Here is a 22,594-nt window from a genome sequence, read left to right as displayed (position 1 = left end):
GTGAGCAAGACAAAAATTTCCGGTAAGATGCGGATTGCGAAAACTTTGACATTTTCAAGGTCTCTGCGGAACACAACAATGTCAAATTATCGCAATTTCCGCGAGCGGAACGGAATTTGACGCCCACCCCTACTCAGAGGTCACTAGAAACCTTCGCGAATACACAAGAAGGGATTAGTTTCTGACAACTGTATAAACATGACAACTTTGTTTCCCTAAGAATAAATGTATCTTCAGAGTCGTGGAAACAATAGATAGATATTTTACTCAGTCAATCGTGCATGCTTCATTTCATCAGAGGTGCAGAGAAAATAGAGAGACAGGCGTTTTCAATAAAAGGATTTATTGAACAGTCTTCTTTCTCATGCAAGGAAAGTGAACTGCTACAATCGTAATACTGGTTGCAAAGTATAATGCGTACAGTAAGAAGAGTATTATAAAATAATACTGTAAAAGCATTGTATGGTTTCTAAACCACAGATAAATACATACATAAATAACAAAGGCTAAAAGTACTCAATTGGTGCTTCTAAAATACGCCTACCCCAATGTACCTAACCTAAGTCTAGTACGTGGGAAGAAGTAAGTGAGGTGTAGCATAGGTTTAGTTTTTCTTTGCCAAGAATCTAACCAAGATTTCTCTTAGGGTCTAATCAGCTCCGTACCTTGGTTTTAGAATGAAGGAGGTCTGGTATCTCTGTCTCGTGACTCGATTTCCCAACACTCGCAAGGGGAGCTTGGAAACACTGGAGCTGGATTCTCGCCGAGAGAAAGGACAGCTTCTCGATCAGTGCGTCAGCTGGAGGGTCGGCTTCCTTTGGCAATTGCTGTAGGGAGCTGCGTCGGGCAAGTAGATAGTCAAGCTGCTCCAAACCACTGTGTGTTTGCTAGGGCAGGTGTAGGCATATTTATACCCGGAAAGTGCTAGTTTGACGTAAAGTCGGACATAATAACGTCATCAAAGAACCCCAAGGGAATGGTAGTTCTTTGAAAACTCTATGAATTCTTGGACAAAACAATATTCAAGCAAGCGGATGTCATTGACTGCTGAAGCAGAGTTTTCCAAGAAATCGTTGTGGCTTTTTAGAACGAGTGGAAGTAGCCATACCTGTATTTGGACTGCATGGGTTATGTCGAAATATGGGTATGATTTCTATGCCTATATAAGGGCAATGTGAATTGTACCTATATAAGGGCATGAATCGGTAAATTTCGCTCGGATCCTAAAACGCTATACAACAAAAGGTATGCAGAAAACAGAAACATGGACAAAGACCTAGGTTTACCAAATGTAGACATTAAATGGATTGGACAAAGAGGATTAAAGTGGCACCAATCGATGCCATTGGTGAAATCCTTTTTGCATCTACAACACCCTGACCTCATAATTGTGCACTGTGGTGGGAATGACCTAGGCACTTTGACTGGGGAAGGTCTGGCAATGCTTATGAAGGACACCTTTGGAGAATTGATTTCACTTTTCCCCCAAACTGCCTTTGTCTATTCTAACATATGCCAAAGGCAGAAATGGAACTGGTCCAATCAATTTTGTCCCCAGATTGAGAAAGCTAGGAAACATGTCAATAAATCTGTTTCTGCTTTTCTCTGAGATTATAGAATGGGGTCCATTTACCACAACAATTTGCGTTTCAATATGGATGGCATCTATAGGAGAGATGGTTTACATTTTACAGATGAGGGTAACAGAGTCTTCCTCTTGAACTTTAGACTCTACATAGGTACTTACTTGTAGGCACCAAAATCTCTCAATAAACCCAAGGGCTCTTTTTAGAGCCACCTAAGAACTAAACAAAAAAACTTGCTGTTTATCTAAAAGAATTGTGATGTTTTGCATGGAGTCGCGCACCCTACAACTGATGAGTTGTGCATCCAGCACATGCACTCCACGGGGCCTCACTGCGTGCTGCACTGGGTGCACGACTCCTAATTTTACCGTAAAAAAAATAGCCCCTATCAGTAATTTGAAATATCCCTGGGGACCCCATCCCCCGGGGCTTATAAAAAACGTTGGGGACCGTGGGGGTAGCCCCAATGCCCAATGGTCCCAGCGGGCTCCCTGCGTTCTTTGGGAGCCGGCATTGCTTTTCCACATGGGGAGCTGCTAACATGCAGCTCTCCATGTGGAAAAGCAATCTGGTTTGGATTTTGAAAGAGAGATCAGATTTCCCTGCTCTCTCTTTCAAAATCCAAACCAAGTTTGCTATGGGAGGGCGGGAGCTCCGGCAGTGTCCCGGGGTAGGCACCCCGGGACACTGCAGGAGCCGGCTCTGGGGGGTGGCGGTCCCCAGGGCCCTGGAGGACACAATACAGAAAGCCCGAGGGGGTGGTGGTCCCCAGGGCTTGGGGGGTCGTTGAGGACCCCCACCACTAATTTTGCGGGGGGGGCCTTGGAGCCCCCCAACCATTTATTTTAAAGCCTCGGGGTGGCAGTCCCCGGGGCTAGGGGGGCCCCTTCTGTGGCCCCTATAAATTAAAAAAATATGCCCCCAGGGGCTAATTATAAAAGAAGCCCGGTTATATTTATTATTTTTTTTACTGCAGGAACCGGGCACCCTGCATGTATCTGCCGGGGTTTTTAAAAAAAACAAACACATTTTTTATTTTGATTTTTAACCTCTTGACCTGTCTCTTCTATTTTAAAATATATATTTTACTAATTATAACTTATTTTTTCTTCTCTCTTTCACAGATACAAAGTGTAGAAAAAATATGTAATTAAGTTTACATTAATTATATGGTAAGTGTGACTAAAAAAAAGTAGTTTGTCATCACCCTTTGCTTTAACCTCACTACTTTTCTCTCACCCTACCTCACCCCTTTAAAAATCATAAAAGGGTACTAAGAAATAAAGCAAGAGTGAAGGATACAGAAAGGGAAATAAAGTAATGTGGAAGGACAAAAAGAGGGAAAAAGAAATAGAAGGAGAGCAAATTACTAAGAGTAAGGCAGATAAATTCAGTGACAGAGAGGAAGAGAAGAAGAGAGAAATGAACTGAAGGTAAGTAAGATACTATAAGAATGTGAGTTAGCAAAACTAAATTAGGAAAGAGGAGTAAGTAAAAGAGGAATGAAATCAGCCACAGAACCCAAAAGCTCTTTTCAGGGCTACCCTACCTCTGATCACTCAAAATGATTATTTTTCTCTAACTTTTTTCATTATTTTTCACCAAAGTACGCTCCCCGGTGCGCGTACCGGGCGCGCCCCCGCGAAATTAAAAATTTTTTGGGGCATATATGTACCTCCTAAACTCCCCTCAGAAAACCTAGAGGGTCAGGGGGTGTCTACCGTGCCCCCTTTTACCCATTCCCAATGTTGTTTGTCCTCCATCTTGTGTCTCAATTGTACCGAAACACAAGATGACGGGCTCCTGTAGCGCTCCCGGTGCCCGTACCGGAGCGCGCACCGGCAAGCGCTCCCTAAAAAATGTGGGAAGTTAATTTACATAAAAACCACAGGAGACACTTTCACCAAATATAGAATAGGCCCTACTACATAGCAGTCCCTACCATTTTCCCAAATTTGGTGGTATTCCATTGAGCCATTTAGGCTGTAGCCCTGTCTAAATATCCTGAGGTAAATTACATGATAAAAAGACATATGAAAGTGTTGGAATTTACAACCAATTAAAATGTTACTTACATTTTGTACTTTTATGTGCTGTCATTTGATTGGTTAAGTACATGAATATATATGAAAAATGAGAGGGAAACACAGCCATTTTGACTAATACTACCTGAGGTACATTTTGAAAGAATTTTCACAGAAAACTTCAACTACTTTGAAAAAGGTAAGTTGTTAATTTGGAAGGGGAACTATGTTGTGCACTATAAGTTAATTTGGGAAAACGTTTTCTGATAGTTATATACTGTCCCTCTGTAAGAGTTAGAGATTGAGATAGACTTCTCTGTTATAATTATGGATTGAGTTAGGCTTCTCTGGTATAATTATGAATTTTCTTATGCTTCATCACATGCACTTTTTAATAGTTCTACTTCCTGCCTGAAACCATACACTGCCCAAAAATTACTTCAGTGTTAAAAACTCAGAAGTACCTGTCTGAACTTAAACCCAACAGTACCCTAACTCTACTGATATAGTTATTTTTTATGCAATTTACAGCAAGAAAATGGAAGGAAAACAAGACAAAATTAATATTTCTTTAGAAGTTGGTAATGAGAACAATCATGAGGAAGATATGGATGACTTGGACTTTATGGATCAGTCTCTGGACCAACAATTACTTGACAGTGTTGAAACAATAGAATCATTGAATCAAAATGAGGACATTCCAGATGATCTAATGTTAGAAGTTCTTTTAAATTTAGAAAAATCAGAACAATAAATTTATATTTAATAATTAAAAATTGTTTGAGACATTATTCATTATTATATGTAATTCATGAAATAGTACCAAAATTATTATAATATAAAGTGAGACTTAGTATACTGTGCAACTCTTTTGTATTACATAGTAAATTTGCTCATAGTTACTACCTTTCTCCCACTATATTATCTCCAATGTGTATTTTACATCTCTTTTTCATCATAAGGGAGCAGGATTTGCTACCCATGATCCCCTAGGACTTCTCAGGGAGTGCTTAAAGTATCTGTTTCTGCTTTCCTGACAGACTATGGTATGGATTCCATATACCACAATAACTTCTGTAACAACATGCAAGATATCTACAGAGAGGACGGTGTACATAAAATTTTAGTCTCTACATTGGTGCTCTTTTATGGCCCCCACATCAAACCTAGGGGGTCAGGGGGGGTCTACCCTACCCCTTTTGATCATTTCCCCCATTGTTTTTGCCACCACTTGTGTCTCGATCCTACCGAGACACAAGATGGCGGCCGCTCCGTACTGTTTGGAATGTTTACAGACACCCGAGAGCCAATCAGCTTTCCGAGCGCGAACTCGCGTAGCACGCTGGTTCGCGCCCTGGTGCGCGTACCGGGGCGCGCTTATAGATATATATATTTTTTTGAACCTAAATTACTCAAAATCCACTGGAGCACATATCTTGAGACATAGCAAAGGCACATCGGGCTACCAGTCCCTACAATTTTGCCAAGTTTGGTGGAAATCCATTCAGCCGTTCGGGCTAAAAATGAGGTCGACCGCCCTAAGGAAATTAACATGGGGAAAACTTGTTTTGGGACCCCCCTTTTTTCTCAGGTCCCGCTTGACAAATCCCCCCCAAACTTTCAGGGAAGGACCGGAGCATCGCAAGGCAAATTTGAGGAAATTTTCAGGCAGATTCCTCAACCGGCGCCAAAGTTATTCACAATAGAATGTTGAGATTTTCTATTGAAAATAATCCTAACTATAACTACCTACTGGCGACCGCCAGTAGGTAATATAAATATATATATATATTTATATATATGTGTAGAAACTCCGCATGCCACCTCCAAACCCCCCGGACCGGCGAGCAGGAGACAGACCACAGCTTTCAGGTAACTGTTTTTTTAATTGCAGGTCTCAGTGGAAACAACCAACCATGACGCGTTTCGGGCTGTGCAGCCCTTGTTCACATATATATATATATATATTATTGCAATCTGTTTATCCTTGGATTCAATCTGGTTCCATCAGAAACGGACATAGACCCAAAATAAGTGCAGTGATTTTATTCTTCTCAAGTCGCTAGTATGCGTTTTGGCTCCCACGAGCCTTGTTCACATGACAGAGTGCTTTGAATTGACTAGCATTTTTAAAGTGACAGTGCTTGATAGTGAGTATCACATGGCATCAGTAAACAGTAGACATGAAAGAAAGATTCAAACTTGCTCGAAATGGCAAAAATGGCGTTAGAAACAGTTATCTGTATGCAACCTCCCAAAACATTAATTCAATGCAAGATTCAATATCTTAATTCACTGCATGAGATCTCTTGACAAATATATGTATATATGATATCATCCCAGTAAATACGCGCTCTCAGGCCAAAACTCCAGAAACTTCCCTATTTGCAAAAAGGGGATTTATTAAGCATCATAAATCCTCCGGGACACGTTACGACCAGAGATGGTCTTGATCACAGCATCTTTGGCCTGAGAGAGCGTATTCACTGGGATGATATGTATAATTTGAATGCCTGTTTTTCTCTGCCGACAAACGCGCCACCCTCCAAGGGGTTTGGTTTCCGGAAGGAGTTCTTGCTGTTTGGAATATATGTTATTGCTGGGCAGAGCCTATAAAGCATTACCCTGCCTGAAATCAGTACATTTAAATAGAATGCTTATTTGTCACTGATGTGAAGTCTCCAAGGAGCATTTATTATGGCTGTGTTTCTCCTGTGCATGACTGTAACTTGCGCCTTATTACATCTGAGTGGACTCTTGAGATCACTAATTCTGGTTGCCTGTAGCCAATGTACTCTGGTGGGTTGATAAGGTGTCATTCCTGAGTACACCCTTACATTTTTTTACCATAATTGCTTCTATGCAGTGCTTTACCTGTGAGATGTGCTCAAGTCACACGCAGGAAAATAAAGAGCATTGGTCGCAGCTACCTCAATCCAATGGTATGGTACCATTGCATTGTGGGATTTACATCTTACGTCATTACATTGAGGTAATTACATCTGCAGACTTTAAATCATTGGTAAGTTTTTTATATTTTACATCAATAATCTTATTTTCGCAGACAAGTAAATTTTTAAATGCCCTAATTTTGAACTTTACCGAAATACATTATATATGTAATTAATGTTTCATAAAAATAGATACTTAACAGGATGAGGCAGGAACTGATCTGGCCAGAGGCCCTACAAAACAGCATTGTGAGGAGGAGGAGAACAACCTGCCAACAGAAGCGAGGACCAGTGCCAGGGCAGGGAGCAGTGTATCCTCCTCCATCCTGTCCCCGGAGGAAATTGAGGACAGGAGGACAGATAAGGAGCTCAAGCTGCAGTTGGTCATACTCAAAATTGAGGATGTAGCAGCCCAGGTGGCTTTGGAGGAACAGAAACTTTATTTGGATAACAAGAACATTCCGCTGGCTAATGAGATGAGTCAGAAAGAGCTGGACCTAACAGCAAACAGCACAGACAGTCCAACATTAATGGTTGTAGGGATAATCCAGTGTCCAGTGGAGACAGTAGGGTCCACATCCCTGAACCTAACCTTGCTGTGGGGGATGACAGAGACAAGTGGTTTGAGGCATATTATGTACCTCTAGAGATTCACAGAGTCCCTGAAGATGATTGGGGAGCCAGCCTGAAAAGTACAGATTGAAGTTAAGGAACAGCCAGAAGCTGTCACATCAGTCCTGGATCGCTTCCCGGATTACTTCAAGAAGGCAATCAATGGTTGGGTGAAGGGTAGAAATGTGACTAGTTATGATGAGCTTTACAATCTCATTCTCAGAGAGCACATGGTCAATCATTATTATGAAGAGCTGCGCCAACACCTTGTTGAGTCTAAATCCACCATCTATAGTCATCTTGTTGAAGAAGCAGATCTATGGCCCAGTACCAGGGTCCTCAAGAAGGTAAAAGGGAGGACAGCACCCCTGCCAGAAGAAAGAAGGAGGAGACAACATTCAAAACAAGGGGCTCTCCAAAGACCCCCAAGACAGTTCTCAGTGGAAGGATTTTTCCTGTCCCAACCTGATGAAAAGAAAGGTGGTTATCCTGAGAAGAAGTCCTCACGTTGGTTTTCCTCTAATTGCTTTGAGTGCTGCAGGTACGGGCATGTCAAAGGGTACTCCAAATGCCCTAAAAGGCAGCAGTCGTTCACTGGTGGGCAGACACAGGGCATTGCCAGTGTAGTGTTTGGGGAGGAGGTTGCGACAGTTAGCATAGGGGAAGTGCAGAGGTTACCCTAGTGACAGAGCTGACAGAGAGATAGTGCCACAGGCCAAGAACATGCCTCCTTATTCAGCAGTCATTTAATAAGCAGGGAATCACAACGCGGTTGTTACAACAACCGCGTTGTGATTCTGCATACCATTACTCCGCAAGTCAGAACAACGACTTGCGGAGGGGGGGCGCTGGATGTTGGAATAGTATAATTTACTATTCCAACTCCAGTCTGTGCGGACACTAGGGAAGGTGTTGGATTTTAAATCCAACACCTTCCCCCCTCCTCAGCAAGTCGCTGTTCCAACTTGCGGAATATTGGTATGCGGAATCACAACGCGGTCGTTGTAACGACCACGTTGTGATTCCCTCCGTACTAAAAGTTTCGTCATAAACGCTCTTTACCATAGGCCCATATACCTATTGATATAAAAAAGTACAGGCAGTGGGTCATAACCAATGGACGGCAGGTGGAGACTACGATAGGCACAAGAGCCAGTATGATTACTGTCCAGTATCATCTAGGGTCCTCAGAGCAGGTAATCCCTAATGCACAGCTTTCCAAACTTGTCATGTTGGTGACACACTTTTTGGAGATGCATCATTTTGGGACACAGTAAGGCAGTGTAGCGAGCGATTGCAGCGAGAGAGCCCGAACCACCTAAGGGGGGGTTCTCACTCACTCTGTCTGTCTCCCTCTCTCTCTCCAACCGTCGCGCTCTCTCTGGCTCCCTCCCACTCTCTCTCCCTCTGTCTGTCTCCGTCTGTATCCCTCTGTCTGTCTACCTCCCTCTGTCTCGCTCCCTGTTGCCCTCCTCACTCTGTCTGTCTCCCTCTGTCTCCCGCTCTCTGTCTCCCTCTCACTGTCTCCCTCTGTTTCCGTCCATCTGTCTCCCTCGCTGTCTCCGTTCCTCTGTCTCCCTCCCTCTGTTACCCTCCCTCTCCTTCTCTCCCTCCCTCTCTCTCTCTCTCTCTCTCTCCCTCTCTCTCTCTCCCCCTCTCTCCATCTCTCCCTCTCTCTCTCTCCCTCTGTCTTCCTCTCCCTCTGTCTTCCTTTTCCTCTGTCTCCCTCTCCCTCTGTCTCTCTCTGTCTCCCCCCCTCTGTCTCCCTCCCTCTGTCTGTCTCCCTCTGTCTGTCTCCCTCTGTCTGTCTCCCTCTCCTTCCCTCTGTCTCCCAGATGACTGTCTCCCACTGTCTCCCCCCCTCTGTCTCCCTCCCTCTGTCTCCCTCCCTCTGTCTGTCTCCCTCTGTCTGTCTCCCTCTCCTTCCCTCTGTCTCCCGGATGACTGTCTCCCACTGTCTCCCTCCCTCTGTCTCCCACTGTCTCCCTCCCTCTGTCTCCCTCGGTCTGTCTCCGTCTGTCGCCCTGTCTGTCTACCGCCCTCTGTCTCTCTCTGTCTGTCTACCTCCCTCTATCTCCCTCCCTCTGTCACCCTCCTCCCTCTGTCACCCTCCCTCTGTCTACCTCCCTCCATCTGCCTCCCGCTCTCTGTCTCCCGCTCTCTGTCTCCCGCTCTCTGTCTCCCTCTGTCTCCCTCTCCCTCTGTCACCTTCTCCGTCTCCCTCTCCCTCTGTCTCCTTCTCTGTCTCCCTCCCTGTCTCCCTCCCTCGGTCTCCTTCCCTCTGTCTCCCTCCCTCTTTCTCTGTTCCTCTCTCTCCCTCTCCCCCTCCATCTCCCTCTCCCTCTGCCTCCCTCTCCCTCTGTCTCCCTCTCCCTCTGTCTCTGTCTCCTTCTCTGTCTCCCTCTCTCTGTCTTTATCCCTCTGTCTCGCTCCCTCTGTCTCTGTCCCTCTGTCTCCCTCCCACTGTCTGTCTCCCTCTGTCTCCCTCTCTCTGTCTCCCTCTCCCTCCCTCTGTCTACCCCAGACTCCCTCCCTCTGTCTCCCTCCCTCTATCCGTCTCCCTCCATCTGTCTCCCTCTCCATCCCTCTCCCTCTGTCTCCCTCGGTCTCCCTCTCCCTCGTCTCCCTCTCCCTCGGTCTCCCTCTCCCTCGGTCTCCCTCTCCCTCTGTCTCCCTCTCCCTCTGTCTCCCTCTCCCTCTGTCTCCCTCTCCCTCGGTCTCCCTCGGTATCCCTCTCCCTCGGTCTCCCTCTCCCTCTGTCTCCCTCTCCCTCTGTCTCCTTCTCTTTCTCCCTCCCTCTGTCTCGGTCCCTCTGTCTCCCTCCCACTGTCTGTCTCCCTCTCTCTGTCTCCCTCTCCCTCCCTCTGTCTACCCCAGACTCCCGCCTTCTGTCTCCCTCCCTCTATCTATCTCCCTCCGTCTGTCTTCCTCCCTCGCCCTCTTCTCTCTGTCGCCCTCCTCCCTCTGTCCAACTCCTCACTCTGTCTGTCTCCCTCTGTCTATTCCAGACAGTAGACAGAAGGGGTATGTCGGTTAGATGGGCACATGTCAACACATTTCTTTAGAGGCCAAAATATGTTTGTTAAGAATAAAATAAAATAAAAAAGTGACCGGGTGGGGAAGGAGGACACAGAGAGTTCTATTAAAAAGATAACAATATTTGTTAAAAAACAACAACATATTTTCGCTTTCTGCAGAATATATGGTCTGAATTCTTTTTCGTTTCCATACACAGAGCAGACATAAGCTTTGCACACAGACGAGCTGATCGCGTACCCTGCTGTGCAGAAAGCCTGGCATATTGCACTCTAACAGTGTTTTCTATTTAAATTTCTCGAATTTCGCGGAAAGTATTTGAATGGCTCACGGTCCCCCACATGCCAGCTCTGTATCTCGTTGGCTTGGGGAGGGGGTAGGAGGGAGTGGCGGGGGGGCTGGTGGGGGGATGTTTTATCAGACAATCAGGTGTTTTCAACAGAGACCAGGGGGAAGAGTGGGTGAGTGACGTTAGCGGGCAGAGGCCTTAAAGTAAAGCTTAATGCCTCTTAATTAGCAGCAGTTGTGTGCTAAGTGCCCATTATCATCCCGCGACACACCCACCCTTTGCAGGGTGGGTGTGCCCAATACACTGTACTGTGTCGGGACACACAGTTTGGAAAGCTCTGCCCTAATGTATTCCACCCGGTTGTAGTAGCTGACAACCACGAGAGTCACTATCCTGTTGTTCTGGTGCCCTTTGAATGGGGGATCTTCAGGGTACCTGTGAGTCCAGCCATTGCTGTGGATTGTCTGCTCACAGGCTGGGAGGTAAGTCAAGATGACCTGGAGTTTGGAAAAATGCCAGAAGCACCATCCAAAAAGAGAAAGGGCGGGGGGCATGAGAAATCTGCTCATGAGATTTCCATGGTCTAGGAGGTGACTGAGCCTGATGCCTCGGAGCCTGCAGGGAAGGACATTGCTGCCCTGGGGGACTTACCTGAGCTGGCTGGCTAGAATGCTGAAGGTAGGTCATCCTGGAAGTAGTTCTGGAAAGCCTAGTAAGAGTGCTCTTCTGGGAGTATTATCTTCTGTTTAGTGAGCCTAAGGTTCCTGAGCCTGGAGCAACTCTTGTGCTAGGTCCCTGAACCCCAAGACTGCCCTAGCTACCATGTTCATCCTGTTTTTGTTGGATCATGCCACCTGGTACCCACAGTCTATACCCTTGAGGACAGTGAAAGCACAACAACGATCAGAGCACTAATGGGGAACTTTACCTGACTGGGTTTCCCCAAGGAGGTAGCATCTGTCCGAGGCACCAGCTTTACATCAGCTTACATGAAGTACATGTGGGCTGAGTATGGAGTAACCTACAAGTTCTCCACACCCTACCATCCCAAAACTAATGGGCTCCTTTAAGGATTCAACAAGACCCTGATTATGGGCATGTCAGAGCCCTTGAGGTAGAAGTGTCCCTGTATGTAAACAAGTGCCATATCTATTGTTTACATACAGGGAGGTCCCCCAGAAAGGAGTTGAGTTCAGTCCCTTTGAGCTCTTGTATGGCCACCCTGTCAGCCTTGTGGGGGATGGGTAGAACCAAGATCCCAAGAACCCCCTCTCCTCCAAAATGCACTCAGTTATATGTTGGATTTACTGTCTCAGATGAAGCACTTTTGCAAGAAGGCCACTAAGAGTCTGGAAGTCAGTCAGGTGGTTATGAAACTTTGGCATGACCAGAAGGCCAATCTGGTTGAGTTTAAGCCTGGTAAGAACGTTTGCATGATAGAGCCTTTTGGGCCCTGCAGGACCAGTAGTCTGGGTCTTATGAGGTGAAAGAGCGCAAGGTGGAGGTCACCTACCCAGTGAACCTCAAGACCCCTAGCAACCCTTTAAGGATCCTGCATGTCAATCGCCTCATGCCCGCTTTGAGATCTCTAAAGTAACTACGCTCCTGGTGACGGATGATGGGGTGGAGGAGGAGAGTGAATCTATCTCCGATCTCGTATCTTTCAAAGAGCAGGATGTGTCAGTAGAAGATGTTGTCCTCTTCCCTACCCTGAGCAACAGAGGCACTGTCACCACTTGCTGGTCCAGTTTGTCTCTCTCTTCTCACTGACCCCACAGCTCACCACTTGGTGCACCCATAATATTGACACTGAGGACAGCATGCCTGATAGGAATTGGATCTACTGGCTGTCTGACAAGGTGACAGCCAGCATCAAGGGAGAGGAATACAAGATGCTGGAGATAGTGGACTAAGTACTCCAACAGCCTCCACCTCCAGTTCAGTAGCTCTGATAGCCAAGCCTGCTCCACAGTTGCCACACCAGAATTCTAGTTCTGTGTGTACTGTACAGGGCTCAAAGCAGTCACTATGACAGACGCTCACTCCATTCACCGAGCGGATGAGCTCCTTGACCAGTTTGGAGCTACCAAGTTCCTGAGCACGTTTGATTTGATGTTTAAGTACTGTCAGATTGTCCTAACTGAGGGAGACAACAAGAGTCCTGCATTATCCACCAAAGGGGGCTACTTCATATTTAGGGTGAGGCCCTTTGGGTTAAAGAATGCACCTACCACCTTCCAGATGCTGATCAACTGAGTCCTGGCTAGGATGGAGGATTTCAGTGCTGCCTAGCAAGATGGCATTGCAGTCCTCAGCTCCAGCTAGAAGGACCAACTGTTCCACCTCCAGGAGGTACTTGAGGCCCAGCAGAAGAATGCCGGACTATGAAGGCCAGGATGTGCCAGATAGGTCAGGGATCGGTGGTCTACTTGGGACACCAAGTTTGTGGAGGCAAGGTGCAGCCCCTTCAGGCTAAAATTCAGACCAAAATACAACACACTTTGGGTAGGGTCTGAGGCAAAAAGTTTAAAGACTCAACGGGATAATAAGCCCCACTCTGAATAAATAAACACAAGATCTATTCCGGGGTCTACCAAAAAGGAACACGGATACTGTAGCTGCCCAAGACTATCTCTCAAAATAAATCATAAAGAAATATACAAAAATTGTACGGATTCCCATCACTCACCGTTCCAGGTGACATGCTTCATCATCTGGGTCTCCTTTGATAGGGCTGCGACTCCACCCTATTGAAGGACGGAGCCCAAGTATATTTTTTCTTTTTAATCAGTAGTATACAGATGTGAGCTAACGTATTATAGAGTGTATGGGAAAAATGCAGTGCAAATATGAATGTGAAGTTAAAATTGAAGCGTGACCAGACCACGATTTTATTCTTGTCTTTCACGATCAAATGTTAAAAACAGTGCAAAAGAACAGTTTCAACAGATAGCTGTCCATAATAATCAATTGGTCAACATGTTTCAGCACATATAGGTAAATATGCACCCTGTGCTTTCATCAGGACCTATCAAGTATTTATTCTACTGCGATGGTGAAAAAAATAATAAATAAATGAAATGTGAATAAAGATATATCCATGCATATATTTACTGGGAAACAATACAACCTTGTCACCTGTTTCTCACAGTTCTCAAATCTCTTATCTCTTGAAAGATCTATTAGAAATACAAAGAGAATACATGGCAATGAAAAAGCCTTGGGTGTCAGTATACTTCTCTCAAATTTATAAACAAACACAAGCTGGCATTCCTGGACCTTTTGATTGTAGCCTCCCCGACTGGGTTGGAGACTGAACTATATACCAAACCCATGGCTAGGAACTCCCTTTTGAGCTACGAGAGTCACCACCCCAGGGCGTTAAAGGACAACCTCCCTTATGGCCAGTTCCTGCGGATACGCAGGAACTGCTCAACTAGAGATAATTTCCAGAAGCATGCCCTGAAGCTAACATCACATCTGGTAGAAAGAAATTATCCCGCCAAACTGGTACGACATGCAGCCAAACTTGCAAGTAATAACAGAGAGGCCCTTCTAGAACCTTGTGACCCCAAAGGTACAACATCAAGATTGACTTTTGTGAATACTTTCAGTACAGTGTCTAATGAAGTAAAAAAAACGGTACGAAGACACTGGAAAATACTTAATATTGGGGGAGAACGCATACCAGAACCTCTGTTTGCTTTTAAAAGAAGCAGTAACTTGCGAGATAAGCTTGTGCACACTAGACCCTTATATCCAATGCCTCATTTTTCAGAATACTGAACATGAAACATCAACTGAATCCTGACTCTCGGCTCCCTGTTAGTCGTATTGTTTAGGTATTATCTTTACTTATCTTTGTCTTCTATTCACGTCATATTAAAAGAGTTTCCGATCACAGTTTGCCTTTTTTAATTTACAGGTTAAAAGATTTCTCCACTATTTCACAACATATCAGTGCTTGAATCGTCCGTATCTGTATTAAATTCCACCCACATAGAATCTCTGTCTGAGCCTACACGGGATACACATTGAGCCCGTTTTTGAGGTAAACTATGTCTTTCTCATGTTTAATTATGGTCATCACATCATCATGGTATTCCCTCCATACTTATATCTGTTCTGTTCTGTTCTTTTCGTTTTATAGCCATTAGAATTTCTATCCGTGTCGCCCATATCATTGCTTGTGGCTGCAATTACGCTACAGACAACGTACTTATTTTACGGTACATACTTCGTTCATCTGAATATATAGCTTGCATATTGGTAACATCCTCTATATATTTTAAATTGCCCTATTCTTTCCGCCTACTAGGTATCACTACTATTAGCACACCTTGTCATGGCCTTGACCACCACGTCCAGTCTTATTTCACTTTAGGTAAGTGTTCACCATTGCACCCACAGATGTTAGCAATCGCATGATTGCGCTAAATTTCAAATTACTTTTGTTATATTTTGTAGAGTACTGTGTGTCTCCCTGAAGTATGACATTAATTGTGCATAATGAGCTTATACATCTTATGACCATCAACATAATTTGGCTCTTCTAGAGATGACTCGTTTTGTATTGTATTCTTTTGTTTATAATGTCACCCGTAACCATCATTAGATATTGTTCCTTTTACCATCACTCAGTGTGAGATCTTTCGTTTGTGAACTGTTACGTTTATTTTTCTCCTTATTAGTTTCATCAGGATAAAAAGAGGGTTGATAACTGGCAGCCCTTCAAATGCTCGTTTTCTTTTTCGTTGAATGGTTTGGATACTTTGTTCCCTGTAAGTATAACATCACTTATATTATTTGCACCCCGTGTGCACCGAAGTCTACCATAGTTGGCTCTCTAACCGGTTTCCTTTACATCTAACTAGCTTTATGGTATAGGGTCTCGTGCATAAATCCTCACCTAATCATGATAATCCAACTCCTTAAAATGTGAATGAAAGCGGTCGATCAAAACAACCATCTACCACTATTTTACCATCAATTCTGTAATTCAGGGTTAATTGTTTCTGTGTTTAACAGTATTGAATAGATTGAAATGGGATTCCTATTTGCTTGTTACATGAAACATATAACTGGATAAAATCGCTGTAAGCTCTTAGCGTGCTTTTCACTATTTTAATGTTTATCAATTGCAAACTGTATAACATGTGGCACAGACCTGTTCTATCACGCTCTTAAATAACAAATAGAATGACAAGTGACATAGGTTTGCCTATTTTTTGAAGCAACCATTACGATGAATTTGGATGAAGTGTCTTCTATGTATGCTGTATATAATATGCTGTCTCGGTTGTGCTTACTGTACATAATCATATGCATTGTATGTGTCTATTGTCCATAACCGCTCTCTATGTATGCTGTATATAAATTGTTGTTTCGTTTATGCTTACTGTACATAATCAAATGCTTTGTATGTGTCCACTGTTCATACCTGTCTGACTCTGACCCACATTGTTTCTAACATTCTAGTGCAATAGACGGTCACCTGAGGAAGGCTATTTGGCCGAAACGCGCGTTGTGAACTACCCTGCCGCATTGCCTCCATCATTTGCCATGTCTAATGCTAATTGTTTGTCTGTCATGTGTTTTTAAATCTTTATGTTCATGAATTGCAAATCCGTCTTATTAGAAATGAGTACACAAATGAAAAAAGATAAAAAAGTGCTATAAAAAGATAAAATATTTATACTTTTTTTGAATAATAAATTGAATAATTCACTAACTACTTGGGTGGTGAGTCTACATACTGTTGGATGCCATTACCATAATATCGATCTGTTTTTTTATATATATATCAATATTGTTTGGTAGTTCCTGCATTTTCTGGCTATAGACTGTTCTCAAATTAACTATGTCTCCCTATGTATAGCAAGTGTATTATTAATATATAGGGGTCCCCTTTTTCCCAAATTCCTACATTTTATATGTCCTGGAAGTGAAAATCCCCTAAAATTGTTTTTCACTGTTGTAAGGCCTATCTCTCCCATTGACTAGGCTACCTTATTATGGTTTTTAAGTGCTAACTTTCGAGTGCGAGCAGATAGAGTTATGATGTTTAGACTCAAAATAAACTGTAATTTAAAATTGTCTTTAACAGTAAAGTAGTATTTTAGGTCACAATTATGAAAATGCCACTTCAACAAAGCTGACATTTTCTGGTCCTTACCATTTGTGTCTTCTGCCAGGCTCCTGGGTTACATGACTGTGAATGGCTCTGCTGTTGGGGTTTGGGCATTCCTCCCAGACAGTGACATAAAGAAGAGTAGATATGGGCAGGATGAGCCATTCTGCCAGGATGGCTCAGACGGTGCTGTGTCCTGCCCCACGTACACTACAAAGGGCTTGCCTCTAGACCCCAAAAATGAACTTGACACTAGCCTTTTGTCACCTCAGACAGTTTGTTGCCCTGACAGGCGAAGGGAAGCACTTACTAGAACCAGATATGGTGGTAGGACAGGATGTCTCCCTACACACAATGGCTGGCACCAGGTATACAAACTGGACCCCAAGAACCACTTTTCAGTTCACTACGGTGTTGCACGTATGAAAGATTCAGGAGAAGGACTGCCCTGCTGCTGAAATCTCTGCCTTGATACTACTCTGTCTAAAGAAGGAAGGCCGATCCTGCTCCTTGAAGCCAGGTACACCAAAGTGACCCCAATGCTTAGTGGGCTGGTCTGCTACAAGGCATAATAGGCTCATGAGGCCTTTATCGCTGCTGCTGGCTCCTGCTGGAATTAGGCCTAATCCCCTAAGTGGTGCCCCCAGGTCCTGAACCCTTAGTGTGGCGCTGGAGTGGCCTCCTCCTACCAAAAGCCAACCTTTTCACAAAAGGCTCCTCTCAGAACTTACATGAGGCTAGGACCTACCTGCAAGCTGATCTGCTAAAGGTGCATTGCTGGTGGATTTGACTTTGCCACAGCTCCCACTACCTTCTTCTCCGCAGAAACAAATCCTCTTCAGTGGGGAGCTTCAAGGGGCAGTATTCAGCCTTGTGGAGCCCTATTGTGACCCACTGTGTGAATCTGAGCTCCAGAAAAACCTCTAAGTCAGAACATAGAAATCTTTACTGGGCTCAGTGACGATCATCACCCCATCAACGACGACGACATCCTCAGCTCTCCTACCTGCAGCTTTCCCCCGATCGTTGACTGCTTCACTAACACTTTGCCCAGCAGCTCCCTGTCATTGACAAACTCATCCCGGCTACAGTTAAGGGTGGGTTGAGAACTCTGCTCCGCCCGCGGAGTGTGCAGAGATTTGCCTACTCCGATTTCACTAAGAATGCGGAGTAGGCAAATCTCCGCACACTCCACCGCGGAGGGGAGTTGGCCAGCCCCTGCTGCTGGAGGCGGGTGGTGGAGTGGAGTTCCACTGAGTTTGTTCCCAACTCCGCTGTCCTCTGTGTAGCCTCGCTACGCCAACTACGCCCAGGGTTAGCAACAGCCTGCTGCCTTGCCCCACTGAGACTAACTTCTTCAGAACTTTTTCTTTAAATTTCTTCTTGACTTTGCCCCAGTCCCGTGTGACCAGATAGCCAAGGATGATCTTTTAGGAGCAAGAGTTTGCAAAATGTTTGAAATTTCATAACTCCAGTTCTACTGATTGGATTTAATTCATTTTATTCATTACAATTTACTGTTTCTTCCTAAGTTGGTTTGGGATTTTATTGAGTTGGTTTTCTACTTTATTACTGTTTGTGTATTGCATAAATACTTAACACGTTGCTTCTAAGTTAAGCCTGACTTCTTTTGTACCAAGCAATCAGAGGGATAATCACAGGCTAATTTAGTGACTTTTGTGGTTCATCCTGACAAGGATTTTGGTTATTGCCGGAGTACGGCTTCCACCCTTCAGAAAAAAACTGAAAACCTGGTTGTTCAATGAGTGCAAATATTGTCTTCTTCTCTCGCTTCTCTGTGTCTCATTCCTAGCGTTAGTAAGCCTTTGGGTATCCATGCGCTCTACAAATCCTCAAAACATAACATCCTCTTCCACCAATAACCCAATTTCTTACCAACACATTGACAGTGGCAGCTGTTGTCTGGAAGCTCTGATTTAGTTATGTGCACTCAGGCTGGAGTCAATTAACCTTTCCCCTGCAAATTTACACACAAGGGGCCTCGTTTATGAGAAATGACGCATCGCTGCATGAAATCAGCGATGCGTCACTTCTCAGTGCGCACTCCTTGCGACATACCTGATGCGTCATATTTACTGTATGACGCATCATGTCGCAAGGAGTTACAGATACGTCAGTATTTCTGACGTATCTGTATGGCGTAAAAGTGACGCATTGCTGGAGTGTGTCACAAAAGTGACGCAACCCCAGCAATGTATCCTTTCACATGGGGCAAGCCTCAAATGAAAGGGCTTGCGTCAGTCTTACGCCTGCTGTGAGGCAGGCGTAAGATTTTGACGCATTTGAGTCCTAGAAGTGGCGCAGTGAAATCTCGTAGATTTCACTGCGTCACTTCTATGACCCTTTCTTCCGTTGGAACACCCCCGCTGCATACATTATACCTGGCGTAGGTATAATGTAGCGCAGGGGTTTACAAAGTGACGCATCTACCTAGATGCGTCACTTTGTAAACAAGGCGCATTTTTTAAACTACTGGTGCATCACAAAAAGTGACGCACCAGTGGTGCAAAAGTGACGCAAGGGCTCATAAATGAGCCCCAGGGCATCTTGAACTCCACATTTGATTTAATAATTTCAGCTTCTTATCTACAAATTACTGATTTACTCTTACTCTCACCAGATGCGTTGGGGCTAGCAGGGCTGGTAGCATGCATGATGGAGAGACAAGATAATCATTTTCAGAAGATCACTGACACAATTAGAAATGTATAGAAACTTATACAAACGTTTTAGAAATCCTAAGGGTAGTCAGCCATGGAAAGGACCAGAATTAATACAGACCAGATTCAACACCCCACACCTATATAACTCCAGGTGTATTGAAGGGTACCTTAAGCAATTTTTGTACATTTTACAATGATTTGTACATAAGTGATGGTGCAGTAGAGGAGGTGGAAATTATGTTCACTCTTGCATCTCCTTGTATGCTAGTTTATGTGCAAGGATTTGTTGTCAAGGAAGTTAATCAATGCTTTCAAACAATTAAATATAGAATTCTGAATTCCTACAAGTGGACATTGCTACATGGACTAGCAGCTGAAGAGCTTTGGCATCAACACACACATGCAATGTGTTATATCCTTATTTAAATCAGTGTACAATTTATAGTGAAGTGCAATTCCATTTAACACTTAGCTCTAGACAATGGCTCCTATTCACAAACTTAATTTTGTAGTACGTTAGTAGTACTACAGTAGTAGTATTAACATACTACAAAATGCTATTCACTAATCTACATGCATAGGTTTATGATTCCACCTCTTTTAGCATTCATGTGTAGAGATATCTGCCCTGAGTGCGTAGATCTATGCACATGATGGTATACGTTTTAGTATCAAATGTGGAAGGGAAGGAGTAATGATTGGAAAATGGGGAATTTTCATGAATAAATGGGGGGTATTTAGTGAGCTGTAAGGAGGAGTTAAGACAGAGCTAAGGAGGGGTTTAGAGAGGAACATGAACCCACCCACAAATGACTAAGCCCATTGCCATATATAAACAATCTGCAGTTCTATAGTTGCTACACTAAAAAATACCCAAAACAGTTATAATATACCCCAGCTTAGAGCTAGATGAAGTCCAGCACTGCACACTATCAACTTCTGGCACTGCAACAAACCTCCAAATGAAAATAATAGAGGCGGAATGGAACACCATATGACCAAATGTTAAAATAAAGAAACACATTTTAATGTTTAATCACATATAGACAGCTGTTTCAATGTTAAATAATATATATAAATTACAATATATTGTAAATAAATATTATTTTATTTTAATGACCTTTTCAAAATAATTTAAATCAACCTTAATTTTTACAAAAGTACTTAAATAGAATTAGTAACATTTAGTAAGTTTGATAGAATGATAAACAAATATAAACATGTTACTTTAGGTCAGTTTCATTTTTAAAAATAAAGGCCTCATTATGATGGTGGGGGGACGCCACTATCAGGCTGTTGGCGGCGGTCCCACCACCATCAGACCATGCAAGCCCACCCGCCGCATTATGATAATGTGGCAGTTGAGCTTGCATGGTTTGATGGTGGAGAGACCTCCGCCGAGGGCCTGACTGTGATTGTCCCAACTCCTCAAGGAGCCTATCAGACTGTCGATGATCTGTAATCCCTAAAATTGTGGCGGTCCTTGCTCAGGCGCTGCCGTAGAGATTACAATGTCAGTTTCCGCCAGCCGTTTTCATGGCAGTTAACCCACCATGAAAAAACAGTCAGAATGTAACTTGGGGGCCCATAGTGAGCCCCTTTTCCCCCTGGCATTCCGCCATGGGCCCAGGGGGGCACCCCTAAACATCCCTCCACCATGTGGCAGGCACCATTCGGTGCAGTAATGTTTGTAATGTGCAGCCTGCAGCACACTCCGAATTACAAAAGATACACATTGCGACCGCCTTAAAGGCCTAATACCGATGAAGGGACCACCAATAGCTAGACAAGTGGTCCCGTTCCCGACAGGATGGCGGTTGGACGAAAGTTAGACAGTCATCATAATGATCCCCTAAGTCTTTAAAAAATAAGGGCCTGATTATGATGCAGGGGGCCGGACCCTCAGATTTTGGGGGGAAGACCGCCACCTCCAACAGGATCTGAGATCCTGTAGGTGTGGTTGGTCAGAATCGTATCCCTTGAATGGTGGCCGTTCGGAAGAAGGCACCGATATCGGGATTATGATACCCTATTACAACAGCCCTTTCATTTCAGAGAGGGAGCCATGAACAGCTCTCCGGTCCATTGTGGGACACTGTAAAGTGTACTAGGGGGCAAATATAGCGCCTACACGCACCTCCATTCACCTTGTGGCATGCACCACATGGTGCAAGGGACACAGTGCACAGATGTTCACAAAGTACTCACTGACACAGCTGCTTGTGCTCCAGCCCTTTTCTTGGGCTGCAGCACAAGCTGCTGCGTAAATGAGCACTTTGTGACAGCCAGTCCGGTCCTCGCATTGAAATACAGCAGTCGAACAATCCTAATCTAAGTTTGATTTAATTTAATATACTTTATTTTATTAAAACCTTAATTTGAAAAGTAGGTGACAGCGCAAAACTAATAAAGATACTGAAAAGTGTAAGAGTAAAACTTACATTTGTAGATTTACTTATGTGTAAGTTTATCTTTGTGAATAGGCCCTAATAAAACTGTACTACCGTTTGATTGGTTTAAACTATTGCTAACAAATGCTCACAATGATCACTTACCTCAATTTCCTTACCAGTATTCCCTTTGTTTAACATCACAGCTATGGGGTGATTACGATGTCAGTCGGACTGTCAGTCAGATACCCCGAAACCGTGTTGGAACCTATGTTTCTGACTCATGCCCAATTCCGTCCGACATCGGTTGGGAACTGAAACCAAACTACCTCCTGTCATCAGTTCCATCCCAGCAAGTAGTATCCTATACTTTACAATGGGAGCATGAACTCCAAATGGAATGCATGCTCTCATTGTAAGGAGCAGTGGTGCGTTCATCCCTGCACCCGGTGGCAGGCACCTCAAGCTGCTCGCCACCAGGTGCAGGGATCAACAGGGGGGCACCATAGGTGCCCCCTAGGCTGCCATTCAGTGGCCTTGAACCCATGGGCTCCCTGTACTGGCCCCCCAAAGAGAATTTCCCAAAGCCTTTCTGTGTTGAATAGGCTGGCACAGAAAGGCTTTGGAAATCTGCCATCGTAATCCTTCGGCCAGAAACAGACGGCCAAGGGATTACTGAAGGCTTTACGAATGGAAGACAGGCTCTCCGAGCCCGTCAGAGGGCATTCAGAAATCAGATTTGTATTCCCTTCCAACCGACCCCATCAACATGGGTTGGTCGGAAAGGAATCTGAGCAGCAGATTACGATGCAGGCTGAAGGGCTCCGACCAAAGGTCAGAGACATTTCAGTCCCCATCTTAATCGGGCCTATGTCGGAAACATTTCTGCCCG

This window comes from Lissotriton vulgaris, chromosome 1_1 (genome assembly GCF_964263255.1).
Source record: "Lissotriton vulgaris chromosome 1_1, aLisVul1.2, whole genome shotgun sequence".
Classification (NCBI taxonomy): Eukaryota; Metazoa; Chordata; class Amphibia; order Caudata; family Salamandridae; genus Lissotriton; species Lissotriton vulgaris.
This window is presented reverse-complemented; position numbering follows the sequence as displayed.